We start from the raw sequence: 18,389 nt of genomic DNA, 5'->3' as shown, positions 1-18,389 counted from the left end.
GCAGGGACAGCCTGGGCATGGCTAACCTGGCTTTGCTGGAGAATTAACCTCTGGAGTAGCTTCAGGAACAAAAAACCTCGCAGCACTGAGCCTGCTGCCAAAGCTCTTCAAGGCCATCCCCCCTCCCTGCTGGTGGGCACAATGTATGGCTCAAAATCCTGCAAAGAGGCACATTATCTTTGACTCAGTAACTCCCCTTGGAGAAATTTATTCTCAAGACCTACCATACGAGTCATCAAAGGCGTATATATGAAGGGATTCCTCATAACGTTGTTTATAAGAATAAGCACTGGGAAAAAACCCAGGTTTACCCGAAGGCAATTAGTTTAATAAATTATAGGTATCTAAACAGTGGGAAATAATACAACCATTAAAATGCTATTAGGAATCTATGTTTATTGTCAAGGTAGGCTATCCATGAGCAGTTACAGAGTACAAACACAGGTTATTTTATAGAACAGGTAGAATGGGGTAGTTTATTCCTGGAGGATACATGGAGGATGGTAACAGCAGTTGCCTTTGGGGAGGGGAACAAAGGGGCTGGGGGACCAGAAAAGAAGAGTTACTTTTTTTTTTTTTTTTAAGATTTTATTTATTTATTTGATAGAGAGAGACATAGCGAGAGAGGGAGCACAAGCAGGGGGAGTGGGAGAGGGAGAAGCAGGCTTCCCGCAGAGCAGGGAGCCCGACTTGGGGCTCGATCCCAGGATCCTAGGATCAGGACCTGAGCCGAAGGCAGACGCTTAATGACTGAGCTACCCAGGTGCCCTTTAAGAATTCATTTTTGAGTAATCTTTACACCCAACGTGGGTCTTAAAGTCACAACCCTTGGCTTAAGATGTGCACCCTCCTCTGACTGAGTCAGCCAGGCACTCCAAATATACTGCATTTTAAAAAACCGTTCTTGGGGCACCTGGGTGGCTCAGTTGGTTAAGTGTCTGCCTTCAGCTCGAGTCGTGATCTCGGGGGCTTGAAACTGAGTTCCGCATCAGGTTCCCTGTTCAGCGGGGAGCCTGCTTCTCCCTCTGCCTGCTTTTTCCCCTGCTTGTGCTTGCTTGTTCTCTCTGACAAAATAAAATGAAATAGGATTTATAAATAAAAAAATAAATACCCTTTCTCCTGTCAATGGACATCTAGGTTTTTTTTTTAAATTTTTACTCTTATGGTAATACAACCATGGATATTCTTGTATGATTCTCATGCTACACATGTTTTTGGTGATTTCTCTGGTTAAATGCTGAGCAAGGGGCTGGGGTGTAGGCTGGGGTGTAGGGTTTGTAAATGTTCGTTTCACTAGAATCGCTCCAGTTTACACTCCCACCAGCACATGAAAGGATGCTGTTAGTTCATGTTTTTTGCTACCCTGTTTAGTTAGAGTTCTTACCTTTGCCAGCTGAATGAGTGGGAGATTTATTTCTCAACACTTAACATTTCATTCCTTTCAGACTTTGTACCAGGTACCAGGTACATTAGTTACTCAAATATAGATGTATATAATCGTATAGATAGGTTTAACCATATCTATCTATCTTCAATCATATCCATCTATGTATCTGTATTACTTAGTAATAATTATATATCAGTAAATATATATCTGAGCATATCTTAGGTATAACTCAAATGTCAACTGTGGTTAACTTTAGGATAATAGGTGATTTTTATTTTAGTTTTCTTTTCTGTTTATCTCTGCATTAAAATTTTTTTCTTGGGGATGCCTTGGTGGCTCAGTGGTTTAAGCATCTGCCTTTGGCTTGGGTCTTGACCCTAGGGTCCTGGGATGAGTCTCACACGGGGCTCCTTGCTGAGTGGGGAGCCTGCTTCTCCTTCTACCTGCCGTTCCCCCTGGTTGTGCTCTCTCTTTCTCTCTCTCTCTGACAAGTAAATAATTAAAATCCTAAAAAAGGAGACTCACTCTCCTGTCCTTTCTGAGTCTCCTGGACAAATCTATACTCTCTACATCGTCAATAAACTCTGTTCTCACTTCCTCTCAGCTTGTGTTTGATTTCTATCCTGTCTGAAGCCAGGGATCATCTTGGCTGGTCCTGTGGGATCTCACTCTGGGGCCTTAGACCCAACCAGCATCAAAAATGTGGACCTCGGGGGACGCCTGGGTGGCTCAGTTGGTTAAGCAGCTGCCTTCGGCTCAGGTCATGATCCCAGCGTCCTGGGATCGAGTCCCACATCGGGCTCCTTGCTCCGCAGGGAGCCTGCTTCTCCCTCTGACTCTGCCTTCCACTCTGTCTGCTTGTGCTCGCTCTCGCTTGCTCTCTCTCTGACAAATAAATAAATAAAATATTAAAAAAAAAAAAATGTGGACCTCGGGCGCCTGGGTGGCTCAGTGGGTTGGGGCCTCTGCCGTCAGCTTGGGTCATGATCCCTGGGATCGAGCCCCGCATCGGGCTCTCTGCTCAGCAGGGATCCTGCTTCCTCCTCTCTCTCTGCCTGTCTCTCTGCCTACTTGTGATCTCTGTGTGTCAAATAAATAAAAGATCTTTAAAAAAAAAAATGTGGACCTCAAGGGCACCTGATGGCTCGGTCAGATATGCCTCCGATCTTGATTTCAGCTCAGGTCACCATCTCAGGGCAATGAGATTGAGCCCACTGTTGGGCTCCATGCCCAGTAGGGAGACTGCTTGAGATTCTCTCTCTTCCTCTCCCTCTGCCTCTCCCCTTCTCACATGTGTGCACATGCTCGTTCTCTGTCAAAAATAAAATAAAATAATTTTTTTCTTTTTTCTTTCAGATCTATTTATTTATTTATTTTATAGAGAGAGCATGTGTGTGCACACCATTGGTGGAAGGGTGGGGGAGCTGCAGTGGGGGAGGGATAGAGGCAGAGGGAGAGAAGCTCAAGCCGACTCCTCGTCGTGGGGCTTGATCTCATGAGCCTGAGATCATGACCTGAGCTGAAAACGAGTGTCTGACGCTCAACTGACTGAGCCACCTAGACACCCCTAAAATTTTTTTCTACTGTGGATATTTATTACTTGTATAATTTTCTTCTTCTTTTTTTTTTTTTTTTAAGGAGAGGGAAAAGGTGCCTGGGTGGCTCAGTGGGTTAAGCTTCTGCCTTCAGCTCAGGTCATGACCCAGGGTCCTGGGCTCGAGCCCCATGTTCAGCTCCCTGAACTGCTTCTCCCTGCTTCTCCCTCTCCCTTTGCCCCTCCCCCTGCTCATATTCTCTCTCACTCTTGCTCTCTCTCAAATAAATAAAATCTTTAAAAAAATACGTTAAAAAAAGAAAGGGAAAATATATGGTGCTCAGCATTAGTCATTGAGTAAATACAAAGTAAACCAGAATAATATACCACCATACAACTTTTAGAGTGGCTCGAATTTAAAAGACTTTCCATACTTTGGGGTGCCTGGCTGGCTCAGTCAGTAGACCATAGGATTCATGATCGCGGGGCTGTGAGTTCAAGCCCTACGTTGGGTGTAGAGATTATGTACAATCTTTTCTTTTTTTTTTTTTTTTTGAGATTACTTAAAATCTTTAGAAAAGAGAAAGGACCTTGCCTTTTATCTAGTTCAGTTGTTATATATGTTTTTTGTTTTTCCTCTAATTTTAGTTAAAATCCTGCAGTGGCTCCTCATTGCTCTGAGCACACAGGCCCAGCTGCTGACCGTGAGTGCCAGCACCCAGCAGTCTCCTTACCTGCCTGCCTGCATCTCCCTCCTCCAGCTAGACTGAACTGCCTGAAAATGCTGAGCCCTCTTTTCTGGGCTTCTGCCCAGGTGGTGACTTCAGGCACTCTGGCTAACTCCGATGTCACTTCCCACAGGAAGCCTTCCCTGAGCCCCTTACGCCCTCCTATTGTGTGACTTGTTAATCTTGAATCATAACCACCAGCTCTGGTCTCCAAGCTCTAGTCTCTGATATGGCTATTCTAGTTGCTAAGATACTATATTGAAATGTTTCCGTATCATTGGCAATCAGTTGGTTCCCTCAGTCCCTCAAGTGCTCCCCATACCAGGGGGGCTATCTTTCTTACCCCCCAAACATCCCTGTCACCCAGTAATCAAAAGGGTAGGGGCCCGGGGCCCCCTGCTCTGGTGTTAAGGGCTGGTGTTTATTTGGAGTGGCTTGGTGCTGTCGTTCTCGCTTTTCGCCCCCGGTTGTGAATACCTGCTTCCCTTGTCTGTTTATTCCACCAGAGCAAAAGCTCCTTCAGGGCAGAAAGACACTCCCCTCACCAGGAAAACACTTGGCACATGCTAGGTGCCCAATGGGTACTTATCACATGAATGAACAGATGAGTGAGTGAGTGTAAGCAGCCTGAGAAGTTACAGAGTCACTCTGCAAAACGCTGGGCCCCTCCTCACCTCAGTCTGGGCTCCAGAGTTTCTTCTTGCATTGAAAACCTTGCTCTTGGGACACCTGGGTGGCTCAGTTGGTTAAGCAGCTGCCTTCGGCTCAGGTCATGATCCCAGCGTCCTGGGATTGAGTCCCACATCGGGCTCCTTGCTCGGTAGGGAGCCTGCTTCTCCCTCTGCCTCTGCCTGCCTCTCTGTCTGCCTGTGCTCGCTCACTCTCTCTCCCTCTGTCTCTGACAAATAAATTAAAAAAAAAAAATCTTTAAAAAAAAAAGAAAAGAAAACCTTGCTCTTTGCCCAGGTTTTATCACTCGGCTGGTCTACACCCCTGCAGGAGGCTCCCCCCACCTGCCACCACCTGGCTCAGCTTCACCTTCCCCTCCTATGAAACTCGGACTCTTGCGGAGAATTGCCGATCCTCGGAGGACGAGTATCCCTTTCTTCCACAAACCCATGAGCAGACAAGCACACATGTGCACACAGGCACAAGCAAACCCACCCACGCGTTCCCAGGACCGTCAACGTGCCCACTGACTGGTAAGGTGACTGCCTCAGTGGGGTTTACCCTGGGCTTCCCTGGTTTCAACACGGAGGGTCCTACACCCCAGGTACCCCGACTGTCCCTGGCAAACAAGGATGGTCTCTCTAGCACTGGGTTGGTTGGCTCACTCTTCATGGACAGTGGAGGGGTGACAAACTTCAGGATGGGGTTCTGTATTGCTGGTGCTGAGCCCAGGACTTGGCGTATGGTGGGTTTGCCACAGCTCCGCCACTTGTTACCCCTGAAAAATCATTTCACCTCTTGGTATCCTCAAGATAGTGTCTTTCTCACAGAGGTGCTTGAGACAGTAACAGTAAAAGTGCCTGGGACTAGACCCTCGAACACACGGAGGAGTGTTATGTAAATGAGAGCCATTTTTGCTGTTATAATTATATATGTGTGTGGATGAAAGGTTTCTAGAGTTTTCCACTTGTGAAACAAACAAAACCAGTAGGAGGTAGAGGACTACAAAAGTCACCCCTCTGCTAAGCTTGCTCTTAGCAAAACTCTCCTCCCCACTTAAGAAAGAAAACAGCTTAATTCTGACAAAATTCATAAACCACACAGTTTCCCCATTTAAAGCATTCAATTCAGTGGGTTTTAGTTTTTTTTACAAGGTTGTGAGATCATCACCACAATCTTTTTTTTTTTTTTTTTTTTTTCTGTCACCACAATCTAAGTTTAGAACATATGCCTCCCTCTCTAAAGGAACGTTCCATCTCCAGTAGCACTCACTCCCAAAGTCCCTCTCACCCCCAAATCCTGCCCAGCCCTAGGCAACCACTAATCTATTCTCTGTCTCTATGGATTTGCTTCTTCTGGATCTTTCGTAAAAATGGACTTGTACTTGGCTTTCTGTGTCTGGCTTCTTTGACTGAGCATATCATGTTTCCAAGGTTCCTCCAGGTTGTAGTGGGCAGCAAAGCTCCATTCCCTCTCCTAGCCAAGGCCGCACCACCCTCCTTTAATCCGTTTCAGGTGTATCTAGAAAGGGTTAAACACTTAGTGTAGTCAGAACAAGTTTGCATTTGTGGAGGCAGAGACCAAATGCTTTTTTATTTTTGCTCTGTTTCTATCTTATTCATTTTATCTTATATTTTCTCTTGCCCTTCCTCATTGGTTTTACTTTATCTTTTAAATTTTTTTTGTTTGTTTGTTTTAGATTTTATTTGTAAGTTATCTCTACCCCCATGTGGGGCTCTTATAACCCTGAGATTAAGGGTCCCACACTCCCTTGGGGTATCTGGGTGGCTCACTTGACAGGCAGAGATCACAAGTAGGCAAAGAAGCGGGCATTTGGCGGTGGGGGGGGGCGCGGAGAGCCCGATGCGGGGCTCGATCCTAGGACTCTGGGATCATGACCTGAGCAGAAGGCAGAGTCTTAACACCCTGAGCCACCCAGTGCCCCCCCCCCCCGTATTGCTTTTTACTGCTTTTATTTTTTAAAATTTTCCCCAAAGATTTATGTATTTATTTGACAGAGAAAGAGAAAGAGAGCTCAAGCAGAGGGAGAAGCAGGCTCCCAAAGGAGCAGAGAGCCAGAAGCAGGGCTCCATCCCAGGACCCTGGGATCATGATCTGAGCTAAAGGCAGACGCTTATCGGACTGAGCCACCCAGGCTCCCCACCAAAGTCCTACTTTTTAGTGGTGGAAGAAAAAAACTAATGGACCCTCTGGGGTTGAGTCATGTTACAGACAGGATTTCATTGGCGAAGGCTGGAGGGTAGACCTTGTCAAAAGTGAAGGTACGAGAAGGAGGGGCTTTCTCCAGCCATCCCTGTGGATGACGACTTGGGCTCGGGCAGGAGGAGTGGGGTCTTCTCTGGTCCCGGGAGACCGGAAGCCTGGGTGCCCCGCGACCCTGCAGCGCCTTATCTCACATTCTTGAGAAACTATTTTCAAAGCTATCTGTGCACAGAGAGAGCACCCAGCCAGCCACGAAGCGCCCCCTCTTTCAGCAGGTCTAGGAGAGAGTGAGAGGCTGATTGGTGGGAGCCCACGGCTCACGGATCCGGGAAACCCTGATTGCGGCAGGAAGTGTGGAAATAGTTAATGTTTGTCTAGCACTTCCTGGGTGCCCTGTTCCCTTGGGTTCCTCACAACCAGCCAACAACGTAGGTGCTACTGTGATCCCCATCTGTACAGATGAGGAAATTGAGGACCAAAGGGAGTTTAAGTGGCTCATTTAAATACCTAAAACTAGCTGGCGGAAGAGTAGGGCTGAGACTCAGGCAGTGAGCGCCTACGGCTATGCTGGGAACAGTTTTGCCATACTGGTCTTGGAGCTGGGGCACCAGCCTCAAGCCTGCCTCTGCTGGGAGCTGGCCCTTCCCTCTGAGCCTCACTCTCAGCTCCTCGGGAAAATGGGGATAACACGTTCTGCTCTGTAGCAGGTCGGAGAACCACGTGGCTGCGCTGGGGTATGGAATTTCAGGTCAATTTGACAGATTATTTCTTGCTCAATTAAGCAAGGTTTACCTCTCAGTTCGACAGGTACCTGTTAAGTAAAAGCCTGCCCTGACCTTAGCAGTACAGCATGGAGATTAAGAGGCCTTGGAGACCAGGGGCCCTGGGTTCAAATTCCAGTTCTATCCCTTTTACTGGGTAACCCTGGACAAATACTAGGAGCCTCTGCTTCCAAGTGGGGAAAATGGATGCAGTGACAGTACCCAGAGGAAAGCATATAAAGTATGATGAGCTCCAAGGCATGATAGCTATTTTTTTTAATCATACCATATACTGCAGTTCCTTGGATCAAGCACAGTGCCTGGTACAGAGTCAGCATTCAATAAAGAAATGGATGAATGTTGACCTGTCTGCATCCCTCATTACCTTTGAGCTTCTTAGGAGCAGGAAACTTTTTTTTTTAAGAGATTTTCTTTATTTACTTGAGACGAGAGAGAGAAACCACGAGCAGGGGGAGAGGGGCAGAGAGAGAGGAGGAGCGAGAAGCAGACTCCCCAATGAGCAGGGAGCCTGACTCAGGGCTCAATCCCAGAACCCTGAGATCATGACCTGAGCTGAACGCAGATGCTTAACTGACTGAGCCACCCAGGCGCCCCAGGAAATAATTTTTTTAAACTTCGATTATTATTTTTTTTTCTCAGTTCAAGTTTAATAGAAACAACGAAAGATCAAAAGTGGTGCCCCACTGTGCCCATCAGGTGGCCTGGCCAACAGCACAGCTCAGGCCATGCCCCCCAGAGAAAGAAACCCTGGCCTCCCCAGCCCCTGCAGGAAAGGCGTGTCCCGTCCCATACCGCATCTGCATGGAGTCTTGTGTTTTAAGCCTGACACTGGTACAAAAGAGATTTTGTTTTCATGGACACCCACTGCAGCCCAGCCCTAAAATGGCCCACTTCTCACTTCTGTTAAGAGAAATATTTTTTGCTCTTCTGGACATCAGGCTTGATGGTATTGCCCGCCCGGCTTCCAGCCAGCTGGGCACACTTCCCCGTGGTTGTCAGTAAATTGGTTGAACTAGTCTGAGTCTCATCCACAGAGCATCTGACAGGAAGGTCATTTAGACTGAGCGGCCAAAGGATATCCTTCTCCTCACCGATAAAGAGGCCCCTGAATGAGAGGCCTTCATCAGGCTTTAAGTCTCCATCGTCCTAAAAAAAAAGAGAGAAAAAGACTCCATGGTTCTGAGTGATGCTACACTTGGGGGTCCGATACCAAGGGAGGGTTCATGGGTCCCAGTCCTTGTTTCTTGGGTGTGTTGGTCCATATGCCAGGTCACACAAATGAGAATCCACAGAAGCACTCATCGCTCTTGGTGAGGTTTTTAAATTCTTCTGCCCTGTCACTGGAAAGTAATGATCTCCCCGGGGCACACAAAGATAAAATCAAGATGGTCAAACAAGAACACAGTGTATTTGCCTTTGTAGTCAGGTAGTCTGATGTCTTTGAACTGGCCGTTTGGCATAATAGCTGTGGCTTTGAAGTTGGGGACAGGATGCCCAATTTTGGTATTCCTTGAAGATATTTTGCCATGGGCAGCTCTGAGACAGAACACACCAAGGACCGGTTAGGAAAGAGATGTCTTATTTATTTTAAGTCAACTCTGCAGCGCACATGGTCCTCGAACTCACAACCTCACAACCCTGAGATCAAGAGTTGCATGTTCTACTGACTGAGCCAGCCAGGCAGGCTCAGGGCAGGAAACATATTTTGTTTACTTTTGTGTCCATAGTGCTGAGCAGAGTACCTAGCACAGGGGAGTGCTTAATAAATGTTTGTTTTTTGCCCTAATGAGCTAATGGATCTGGTCAGCCATCATTTATGGTGCTAAAACCACAAGGTAAAAGGCTGATAGATAAGTTGCTAATGGGGGATCAGCTGACACTAACTGAATCTTACTATTGTAATAGAGCCAACCAGGCAATTTCTCGTTTCCTGGTATGATGTTGTGGGAAGTTCTCAGAACCACACAGGAAATATTTTTGTCTAAAAAATTGAATCTGGGGTCCCCCGGGGGCGCAGTCAGTTAAGCATCTGCCTTTGGCTCAGGTCATGATTCCAGGGTCCGGGGATCCAGTCACGCATCGGGCTCCCTGCTCAGGGGAGAGCCTGCTTCTCCCTCTCCCTCTGCCTGCCGCTCCGCCTGCTTGTGCTCTCTCTCTCTGTCAAGCAAATGAATAAAATCTTTAAAAACAATTAAAATAAAAAATTGAATCCGGGGGTGCCTGGGTGGCTCAGTGGTTGGGCCGCTGCCTTCGGCTTGGGTCATGGTCCCGGGGTCCTGGGATCGAGCCCCGCATAGGGCTCTCTGCTCGGCGGAGAGCCTGCTTCCTCCTCTCTCTCTCTGCCTGCCTCTCTGCCTACTTGTGATCTCTGTCTGTCAAATAAATAAATAAAATCTTTAAAAAAAAAAAATTGAATCAGAATCAAATAAAGCCTCTAGGTCCGAGAACCCGTATGCGTGACATATAGGATAGAGGGATGTGTTACATGACACTCTGAGGATACATTCAACCAAATACAAAACATAAGACATCCTGGGGTGCCTGGGTGGCTCAGTCAGTTAAGCATCTGCCTTTGGCTCAGGTCAAGACCCTGGGACCCTGGGATTGAGCCCTGCATCAGGCTCCCTGTTCAGCAGGGAGCCTGCTTCTCTTTATCCTTCTGCCTGCTGCTCCCGTGCTTGTGCTTGTTTCTCTCTCTCTCAAATAAATAAATAAAATATTTTTATTTTTTTAAAGATTTTATTTATTTGGGACCCCTGGGTGGCTCAGGCGGTTAAGCGTCTGCCTTCAGCTCAGGTCATGATCCCAGGGTCCGGGGATCCAGCCCCACAGCCTGCTTCTCCCTCTCCCACTCCCCCTGCTTGTGTTCCCTCTTACTGTGTCTCTCTCTGTCAAATAGATAAATCTTTTTTTTTTTTTTAATTTGACAGACAGATCACAAGTAGGCAGAGAGAGAGAAAGAGGAGGAGGAGGCAGGCTCCCCGCTGAGCAGACAGCCCGATGCGGGACTCTATTCCAGGACCCTGAGATCATGACCTGAGCCAAAGGCAGAGGCTTTAACCACTGAACCACCCAGATGCCCCATCAAATAGATAAATCTTTAATTTTTAATCTTAAAAAAAAAAAAGATTTGTGGGGCGCCTGGGTGGCTCAGTGGGTTAAGCCTCTGCCTTCTGCTCAGGTCATGATCCCAGGGTCCTGGGATCGAGTCCCGCATCGGGCTGTCTGCTCTGCAGGGAGCCTGCTTCCTCCTCTCTCTCTGCCTGCCTCTCTGCTTACTTGTGATCTCTGTCAGAGAAATAAAGAAAAAATCTTTAAAAAAAAAAAAAAAGATTTGTATCTTAAAAAAATAATAAATTTTAAAAAGGGGTAAGTGGATAAATAGATTGCGTACATACAGACAATAGAATATTATTCTAAAAAATTATGTTAAAAATTATGCTAAAAATGAGCTATCAAGCCACAAAAAGACATGGGGGAAATATTTATTTAAATTATTTTAAAATAATTCAAATATTTTAAAATAATTTAAATAATTTAAAAATAAATTTAAATGCGCCCCCAGGGGACCCCAGATTTAATTTTTTAGACAAAAATATTTCCTGTGTGGTTCTGAGAACTTCCCACAACTATAAATTTAAAATAGTATAATTTATTAAAAGTAAAATATTAAATATGTATTAATATTAATAGTATTGTTTATTGAATATTATTAATAAAAAAGCCAATCTGAAAAGTCTATAGACCTTATCATTCCAACAGCTGGGGAGGGAGTATTTTTCTCTATCCTTCAAGGTTCTAGGTGGTTTAAGAATCAAATTGACATGAGTCTGATTAACAGAAGGAAAGGAGCGATTCCCTGGATGGCTCATTTGGAAGGGGGTGTGACTTTTGATTTTGCGGTTGTGAGTTCAAGACCCATGTTTGGTGTGGAGATTGCTTAAATAAATTTAAAAAAAATTTAAAGAACCTAAAAAAAAAAAGCCAAGGGAAAAGCAAAGTTTAATTACATGTACATGGAGGCTCAGTTATAAAATAGAGACCCAAAGAAATGATCAAGGAATGCAGCTTTTATACATTTTTAAATTTTAATTCCAGTATAATTAACATGGAGTATTTTATTGGTTTCAGCTGTGAAGTATAGTGATTCAACAGCTCTATGCATTACTCAGTGCTCACCACTGTGTTTTTTTTTTAAAGGTTTTATTTATTTATTTGATAGACAGATCACAAGTAGGCAGAGAGGGAGGCAGAGAAGGGGGGAAGGAAGCAGGCTCCCTGCTGAGCAGAGAGCCTGATGCAGGGCTCAATCCCAGGACCCTGGGATCATGACCTGAGTTGAAGGCAGGGGCTTTAACCCACTGAGCCACCCAGGCGCCCCTATTTATTTATTTATTTTTTGAAGATTCTATTTATTTATTTGCCAGAGGGGGAGAGAGAGAGAGAGAGAGAGAGACAGAGAGCACAGGCAGGCAGAGTGGCAGCAGAGGCAGAGGGAGAAGCAGGCTTCCTACCGAGCAAGGAGCCCGATGCAGGACTCGATCCTAGGATGCTGGGATCATGACCTGAGCCGAAGGCAGCCGCTTAACCAACTGAGCCATCCAGGCGTCCCAAGATTTTGTTTATTTATATGTCAATCTCAAGGCCCTGAGATCATGACCTGATCCAAAGGTAGACGCTTAACTGACTGAGTCACCCAGGCGTCCCTCTTTTATTTTATTGTATTTCTTTTACAGAGAGTATGTGAGCAGTGGGGAGGGCCAGAGGGAGAAGGGGAGACAGAATCTTAAGCAGGTTCCATGCTTCTTAGCCTGGAGCCCAATTCAGGGCTTGATCTCAGACACTGAGATCAAGACCTGAGCCAAAAATCAAGAGTCAGCCACTTAACTGCCTGAGCCATCCAGGCACCCCAAGCTTTTATACATTTTAGGTTAAGACATATACAGTGCGAGGAATTGACAGGATAAAGAAAATTTATGTTTGAGAGTGCCAATTAGTAGGGGGTTTTAAACAGAATTTGGGCTGGGGTAGTAAATTAGTAAAACCGATCAGTTTTTTTTTATAAAAGCTTCCCTGGCCTTGAATTCTCTGAGTCCTCCCATAAGGATGTCCCTTTCCTGGTACAAGGAGGGAACATTTCACATGGGAGATAGAACACAAAGTGGGAGTCAGAGTGGCTTTTTTTGCATTGGCTCTTTCTTAAGTAATTCAGAATACTCAGTATGCCAAAATGGTGTATCTGGGGGACTGACTTGTGCCTCAGACATTCTAGAAAAGGCAAAATTACAAGACAGTGAAAAAGATCAGTGGTTGAGGGGAGTTAGCAGGGAGGGAGGGATGAGTAGGCTGGCAGAGCACAGAGGATTTTGTTTGTTTGTTTTGTTTTGAGCACAGAGGATTTTTGGGGCAGTGCAATGACTTTGTGCCACTATAATGGTTACGTGTCATTGGACGTTTGTACAAACCCACAGAACTGTAACGTAGACTTCAGGTGATTATGAAGTGTCAGTGCAGGTTCACTAACTGTAACAAAGGTACCACTCTTGTGGGGGATGCTGGGGGAGCCTCTCTATGGGGGTGGGGCAGGGGGTATTGGGGAAATCTCTGTATCTTCCTCTCAAATCTGCTGTGAACATAAAACTGCTCTAAAAAATAGTCTTTTTTTTTTTTTTTAATGCAAGGGTGAAAAGATGAGACAAGATTTGGTACAAGTACAAAGTTTACAAATGACAAAATTATAAAAATGGTGAAAATGGGGCACCTGGGTGGCTCAGTGGGTTAAGGCCTCTGCCTTTTGGTTCAGGTCATGATCCTGGGGTCCTGGGATCCAGCCCCGCATCCGGCTCTCTGCTTAGCGGGGAGCCTGCTTCCTCCTCTCTCTCTCTCTGCCTGCCTCTCTGCCTACTTGTGATCTCTGTCAAATAAACAAATAAAATCTGTTAAAAAAAATAGCGAAAAACAGTTATTGAAGCTAGATGATAGCTACGTGGTGTTTCATTCTACCCTACATGGTACGCACTGTACTGTTTTCTTTGTGTTTGAAAGAACAACGTTTTTTTGCAGACATGAGGGGCAGAGCTGCAGGGGCCAGGGTGGCTCCCATATCAGTTACCGTTATTTTTTTTCAGTTACCCTTATTTTCACAGGAAGCTGAAGCTGGATATCCAGCTCCCTCCCCTATGTGCTGGCCGGCAATGCGGGCCAGCAGAGGTTTCAGGAGCCCCTAGGAGCAGCTAGTCCAGAGCCTCCTCTCCCCCACACCATTGGGAGCTTGATCTGGCTGCAGACCCTGGCAATTTCAGTTTCCCTGGGATGCTTTTCCAGCCAGGTAGGGGTTAAGCTCTTCTCAGAGAGGCTTAGAGAGGCGGTACCCCACTTGGTCTGTGCACCACTATTGCCACCCTATTGCCAGGAAATGAAAGGGAAAGGACTACCCAGAGGAGTCATCATTAACCTCCTGGCTGACCTGGGGCCGGGACACCCAGGAAATGGAAGTTCATCGGAGACACACCCTGTAATAAGGAAACCTGGAATTCTCATCCCAGCGACCGATGCTTGGTTTGCATCAGCAGTGGGGGCTGTCATCCACCAGCAAGGTCCCTGGCCAACCTTTCTTTTTGCTGTAGATACTTGAAATTGTACTGTTAACATTGGACTGGCCCTCAGAGAGATCTAACGCCAAGACTGTGACTCTTCTTCCCCTCAGTTGAGAAGTTAATGAATGCGGTGGACCTGCGCAGACATGATTGCCGATGATCTCTGGGGTTCTTGGAACTACCAGAAGCCGGCTCCTCCACAGGCCCCCCTCCAAGAACCCTGGGCCGAGCTTACTAGCTCCTAAATTCTCATTCATTTGAAAGAAGCACACCCTAGAGCCCTCTTTAAAATGCAAATGACCCTTGGGAAGGTTGAAAAGATTAACCAGACGGTGTCAGAGAGTAGCCTATGAGGTTTTAATGGTGGCGGTGGGGAGGCTTCATAGCGGCTCAAAGTTTGGGAAGAGGATGTATTGAGCCGAGAGTGCTAAGGGCTGACTTTATGCAGTGCTCACAAGAATCTTGTGAATTAAGTGCTATCAGCATCCCCATTTTATTTTATTATTATTTATTTATTATTATTTATAATATTTATTTTTATATTATTTATTTTTATATTATTTATTATTATTATTATTTTTAAAAGATTTTATTTATTTATTTGACAGAGATCACAGGTAGGCAGAGAGGCAGGCAGAAAGAGCGGAAGGGAAGCAGGCTCCCCGCTGAGCAGAGAGCCTGACACGGGGCTCGATCCCAGGACCCTGGGATCACTACCTGAGCCAAAGGCAGAGGCTTTATCCCACTAAGCCACCCAGGCGCCCAGCATCCCCATTTTATATGGAAGAGGAAACTGAGACTGGAAAGGATCAAGACACTTGCTACCCCCTCCCCAGTTAGAGGATAATGTGACGCCTCCATCAACTTGAGGTTAAAGGGCACCAGCAGCATAGCCCAATGTATCAGTTCCTTTGATTCTCACAATCTTTTTTTTTTTTTTAAGATTTTATTTATTTATTTGACAGAGCGAGAGAGCACAAGCAGGCAGAGCAGCAGAGGGAGAGGGAGAAGCAGGCTCCCCAGTGAGTAAGGAGCCCGATGCGGGGGCTCAATCCCAGGACCCTGGGATCATGACCAGAGCAGAAGGCAGATGCTTAACCAACTGAGCCACCCAGTTGCCCCAAAGAATCCTTTTTTTAAAAAAATAGATTTATTTATTTATTTTAGGGTTAGGGAAGGCCAGGAGAAAGCTGGAGAGATGGTCACAAGCAGACCGCCGAGCGTGGAGCCAGATGCGTGGTGTGATCTGAGGTCATGACCTGAGCTGAAACCAAGAGTCAGATGCCCAACTGACTGTGCCACGGAGGAGCCCCAAAGGAAACCTTTTTTGACAGAAGAGGAAACTGAGGCAATTCACCAAGCCATAGTCACTCCGTGCTCTACCTCCAACCTCCTGGGTGTTCCCTCCTCACTCCCGACCGTTGAGAGCCGGCAGCCCTTCACGACTGTTTCTGGAACTTGAAGGACTTGCTGAGAAGTCTGAAGAGAGCATCATGCTGACTGTCTTCACTGCCCCTAATTGTTTTCTAAAATCCTTTTTATTGAATTATCAGAGTGTAATGGAAGAGTCGATGAGAGCTGCTTCAGAGTTACAAGGCCAGGGCTTGCTGGGTGGAGAAAAGCAAAGCCCTAAAGGCTCCCTGGGCTGAGCAATGGTATAAAATATGTATTTTTACATAACTGGGAGAAAAAAAATAAACGGACCAGCTGCCCCATGGGGGAAACGCCTCTTTCTGTATTTCCATTATCTTGTTTAATGCACAGTCGGGCAGGAGCCTCAGTGGGAGAGGAAATACTGGAGCCCTTTCCCTGTGAGCCTCCTGGTGGGTTAAGAGGCAGAGAGAGCCAAAATGCAGAAATCCAAATGGCCTGGGCGTGTACTCAGAAACCCATTAAAACTGAGGGGACAGGTGGGGAAACCCATTTAAAACTGAGGGGACATGTGGGGCAGGATGGCTGGGCTGATTCAAAACACTCTCTTGGTTTGCAACAATACCCCTCCTCTGGGTTAAGAAAGTAGCCTCAGTGAGCCCAGATTCACCTTTAGTGAATATTTAGTGAAGTATGCTAAAAATGGCCCTCCCAGTAAGGAAGAGGGAAAGGGAGTGCTCTTTCCAAAGAACAACCAACACACCAAACATTTACTGAGCGGGCACTACCAGGTGCCAAGTATTCTGTTTAGTCATTTTCTTGCATAGTTCCCATTGACCCATTTACACAGATAAGAGCCCCTAGCTGCCCAAGGTCATGCAGCTGGTGAGCAGTTTACTCCACAGTGTTTAGTAGTTCTGAACATGCTTGGGGGGTGAGGGAAACATAGTTTCGATGTCGGGATAGCCAAACCAGGCAGAGGAGGCTGGCCTCTGGCAGTCAGACACAGAAGCTCTCTGATCAAACATCTGCATGTCTAATCTTTTTTTTTACTCTAAAATTATTTACCTAAGGACAGAATTCTCTAGAGAAGGCAGTGGAGACAATAGTGGTGTTGAGCCCCAATTTGGGGATCAGGGAATTAGGCTCCAGTCTTGGCTTTGATACTGACTTGCTATGGGACATTGAAACTTACTTGCAGATAACAGGTTTGGATGATCTTTAAAAGGTTTTTTCCAGGATAACATCGAAGATTGAAAACTACCGCTCCAGGGGCGCTTGGGTGTCTCAGTCGTTAAGCATATGCCTTGGCTCAGGTCATGATCCCACAGACATGGGGCTCTCTCCTGGTGGAGGGGGGGTCTGCTTCTCCCTCTCCCACTCCCCCTGCTTGTGTTTCCGCTCTCACTGTGTCTCTCTCTGTCAAACAAATAAATAAAATTAAAAAAAAAAGGAGGGGCGCCTGGGTGGCTCCGTGGATTAAGGCTCTGCCTTCGGCTCAGATGGTGATCTCAGGGTGCTGAGATCAAGCCCGGCATCAGGCTCTCTGCTCCCCGGGTAGTCTGCTTCCCCCTTCGCTCTCTCTGCCTGTCTCTCTGCCTACTTGTGATCTGTCAAATAAATAAATAAAATCTTTAAAAAAAAAGAAAAAAGAAAAAAGAAAAAGGAAACTACCACTCCAGCTGCAAGATGGTCTGGGGTCTACATGAGGTGAAGCTAATAGCAAGAAGGGTCCTGGAATGAGAGGGGGTGGGTTCCAGTCCTCCACCACCTCCTACTGGTCTCCAATTCTTTATGGGTCAGTTACTGGCCTATCAAACGGGAATAACAACAGCTCTTGGGTTGTTTTGAGATAAGATTAAAGGAGAGGGTCAATGTTAAATGTTTAACATAGAGCCTGGCATGCCATTTGGAAGATGGAGATATTGAGGTTTTTGAAATGTGGGTCCCACCCAGTGGATTGATTTGCACACTCACAACCTATGGAGACCTGGAGTTAAAAAAATTTTCGACAGAACTAGGAGCCCCTGGGTGGCTCAGTCGATTAAGCTACCTAAGCTACTCCACCTAAGCAAACGACTCTTGGTTTCCGCTCAGGTGCTGATCTCAGGATCATGAGATCAGTCCCGCCTCGGTGCTTAGCTCAGAGCCTGCTTGGGACTCTCCTCCCCTCCTTCTGCCCCTCCACCCTGCTCTTGATCTTTCTTTCTAAAATAAATAACTCTTGGGGCGCCTGGGTGGCTCAGTGGGTTAAGCTGCTGCCTTCGGCTCAGGTCATGATCTCAGGGTCCTGGGATCGAGTCCCGCATCGGGCTCTCTGCTCAGCAGGGAGCCTGCTTCCCCCTCTCTCTCTCTGCCTGCCTCTCTGTCTACTTGTGATTTCTCTCTGTCAAATAAATAAATAAAATCTTTAAAAAATAAAATAAATAACTCTTTTAAAAAAAAAAAAGTGTGTGTGTGGGGGTGTGCCTCGGTGGTTCAGTCGATCTAGCGTCTCCCTTAGGCTCAGGTCATGATCCCAGGACCCTGGGCTCCTGCCTATATCCGGCTCCTTGCTTGCTTAGCAGAGACCCTGCTTCTCCCTCTCCCTGCCCTTCCCCTTCTTCAATCTGTCAAAAAAAAAAAAAAAAAAAAAAAAAAAAGAAAGAAGAAAAGAAAAGAAAGAAAGAAAAGGCAGAGCTAACGCGGCGCCTGGATGGCTCAGTCTGTAGGAGTGACTGGATTTCAGGGTCACAAGTTCAAGCCCCGCGTTGAGAGCAGAGTCTACTCAAAAAAAAAAAAAAAAAAAAAAAGGCCAAAACTAGATAAAGAGTAAATTCCTTTCTGTCCCCAGGTGTTTGTGAGGCACCAGGAAGCTGGGCGGGAACTTGGAGGTGACAGGGATGATGGAACCTCTATCCCACATCCTGATTCTAGCAAGTGCGGGTAGCGGGTCAGTGGGCGGCAGCGGCTTGAAGCGGGTGGAAGCCGACCACCCCCGAATCCGCGGAGGAAGCCGAGGCTAAGCCCCGCCGCTCATTGGCCGTGGGCGGCAGGTGCAGCCTCAGCCAATCAGCGGTGCCGGGGGCGGTGCCTTCCAGGCTCACCTGGAGGCCGCGT

General features: G+C 46.5%; 1 pseudogene; it reads right to left on the bottom strand.

Moving 5' to 3' along the window:
• Positions 1–8,217: 8,217 nt before the first annotated feature.
• On the bottom strand, positions 8,218–8,837 carry LOC122913757 (annotated as a pseudogene).
• Between the last annotated feature and the right edge of the window lie 9,552 nt (positions 8,838–18,389).

Source organism: Neovison vison, chromosome 7 (genome assembly GCF_020171115.1).
Source record: "Neovison vison isolate M4711 chromosome 7, ASM_NN_V1, whole genome shotgun sequence".
NCBI lineage: Eukaryota > Metazoa > Chordata > Mammalia > Carnivora > Mustelidae > Neogale > Neogale vison.
Note: the sequence above shows the minus strand (reverse complement) of the source record. Positions and strands in the feature narration are given on the sequence as shown.